The 2,500-nt window shown below is 35.0% G+C and overlaps 1 protein-coding gene and 2 long non-coding RNA genes across 4 annotated transcripts in view; 2 read left to right on the top strand and 1 right to left on the bottom strand.

Annotated features, from left to right (window-relative positions):
* LOC115212278 (osmotic avoidance abnormal protein 3-like) overlaps positions 1 to 2,500 on the top strand; it is a 907,318-nt gene that overhangs the window by 715,334 nt on the left and 189,484 nt on the right. The gene's annotated exons all lie outside the window — the stretch shown is intronic.
* LOC118763447 overlaps positions 1 to 2,500 on the top strand; it is a 50,879-nt gene that overhangs the window by 39,751 nt on the left and 8,628 nt on the right. The gene's annotated exons all lie outside the window — the stretch shown is intronic.
* The window catches only part of LOC118763448, a 50,809-nt gene that overhangs the window by 39,751 nt on the left and 8,558 nt on the right, over positions 1 to 2,500 (bottom strand). The window lies entirely within an intron of this gene.

The raw sequence follows: 2,500 nt of genomic DNA, 5'->3' as shown, positions 1-2,500 counted from the left end.
ATGTATATATAAAAAGGACTAACAATTTACTATTTAACCCTTTTGTTACCATATTTATTTTGAGATGCTCTGTGTTTCTTTCAATAAATTTTAAATATAACAAAGAATTTAGTAAAATAACTTAGTTATCATTAAGCTAATGTTAGAAACATAAATTGTGACTTAGGTTTGGTGGAAGACTTTAATTCAAAACTTATGAAAATAAGACATTTGTACTACAGTGCCAGAGGTGGTTTCAGCAGGGTTGGTATCGAAATGGTTAAATTGGCCATGTCTGGCCTAAATATTCTACCTAATTTGTGTTCAAGCTGGCCAGGTCTAGTTTCTCACTCCAGCCTTACAATATCATTCTAAAGAATTAACATTTACTTCATCAAAATCTCATAGCTACAAGTATAATGCATGATTAATTCAAAACGATGTGAATAAATAAGGAAAACTTTTCATAGAGTAATCTGAATGCTAAAGGGTTAAAGTCTGTCCTGAGCCATTGGATCATAAGGCTGGTTTTCTAGATCCAGTAGTGTATATATTCATTAATGAATGATGCACCAGTCCATCGTAGGAATGCTCGGTTCTGCCAGCTGAGTGAAATGGAACAATGTGAAATGAAATGTTTTTGCCAAGAACACAATGCATTACCCGGTTCAGGAATTCTAGATACATTGGAAGCTATGCCAACACTATGGAATTATAACAAAAAAAAAAAGATGCTATAGACAAGATCTCAGAAAATGACAAAGCAACCATACTCTGGGATATGCCAATACACACAGATAGAGAAATCAAGGCTAATAGACTGGATATAGTTGTCAGAGATCATCAAGAAAAAATGCCTTCTAAGCGAGATATCAGTCCTAACAGATGACAATGTATCTCTAAAAGAAACAGAGAAACTCTCAAAATACAAAGATTATACAAATCTTATGATTGCAGTGAACATTCTAACTACATGACCAGATATATATATATATTTACATATATGTATAGATATGTATGTCCATAAATTTACATATATATATATATATAAGATGCGTATCGCCTTCACCTTTGAAACACAGAGTAGATGAAACCATGGTGACTGAAGAAGGGGAATTTTCCTTGTGTTATTTGTCCTGTACTCTATTTTTTCGTTGTTTAAGAAAAATGTCCAGTTCCTTGGTTTTGTGTTTATGTTTTCGTTTCTCATTGTGTTCAACGTTTTTTTTGGTGTCCTGTACCCATATATGCATGTATATATACATGTAGAGGTAGGTACGTACATATGTATGTATATATGCATATGTATTTATTATTATTATTATATTTATTATATATATATATCTATATATATATATATATATATATATATTTTTGACACATATGAAGGCACATGTCTTAGTGGTTAGAGCATTGAATTCACAATCATGAATTCCTGGACTGGACTGGGCTGCGTGGTGTGTTCTTGAGCTAGACATTTAATTTCACATTGCTCCAATTCACTCATTTGTAGAAATGAGTTGTGACATAACTGTTGCCAAGCTGTACCAGCTTTTGCCTTTCCTTGGCTAACATCGATGGTGTGGAGAGGGGAGGCTGCTAGGCATGGGTAACTGATAATCTTCCATAAACAAACTTGCTCGGACTTGTGCCTTGGAGGGTAACTTTCTAGGTGCAATCTTATGGTCATTCATGACCGAAGAGGTTCTTTACCCTATGCACATATATATATACATATATGTATGTATATGTATGTATATGTATGTATGCCTGTGTGGATTGTTTCCGAGTACTTTGTTCCTGTCCGGGAGTTTCTTTTTAAAGTAGAGGAAATAGCTAAGGTTCTTTGGCTGCTATTTCTAAACTTTGGTATGTGGTAAAGCAAATCTTTGATGAACCCTAATTATAAAGTATTACCTAAGTTTACCGAGAGATGGTCCTTTTTCATGCCGAATTCGACTTGGTGAAATTATTGATTACAAGTTAATTAATTAATTTTACCCTTTGTTATATGTATGTATATATGTATATACATGTGTATATATATATATGTATACATAGGTATGTGTATAAGTATATGTATATAGGCGCAGGAGTGGCTGTGTGGTAAGTAGCTTGTTTACCAGCCACATGGTTCCGGGTTCAGTCCCACTGCGTGGCACCTTGGGCAAGTGTCTTCTACTATAGCCTCGGGCCGACCAAAGCCTTGTGAGTGGATTTGGTAGACGGAAACTGAAAGAAGCCCATCGTATATATGTATATATATATATATATATATATATATATATATATATGCGTGTGTGTGTTTGTGTGTCTGTGTTTGTCCCCCTAGCATTGCTTGACGACCGATGCTGGTGTGTTTACGTCCCCGTTACTTAGCGGTTCGGCAAAAGAGACCGATAGAATAAGTGCTGGGCTTACAAAAGAATAAGTCCCGGGGTCGAGTTGCTCGATTTAAGGCAGTGCTCCAGCATGGCCGCAGTCAAATGACTGAAACAAGTAAAAGAGTAAAAGAGTAAAA

Source organism: Octopus sinensis, linkage group LG5 (genome assembly GCF_006345805.1).
Source record: "Octopus sinensis linkage group LG5, ASM634580v1, whole genome shotgun sequence".
NCBI classification, from domain to species: Eukaryota; Metazoa; Mollusca; class Cephalopoda; order Octopoda; family Octopodidae; genus Octopus; species Octopus sinensis.
The sequence above is the reverse complement of the archived record's forward strand: the minus strand, read 5'-3'. Positions and strand labels throughout refer to the sequence as shown.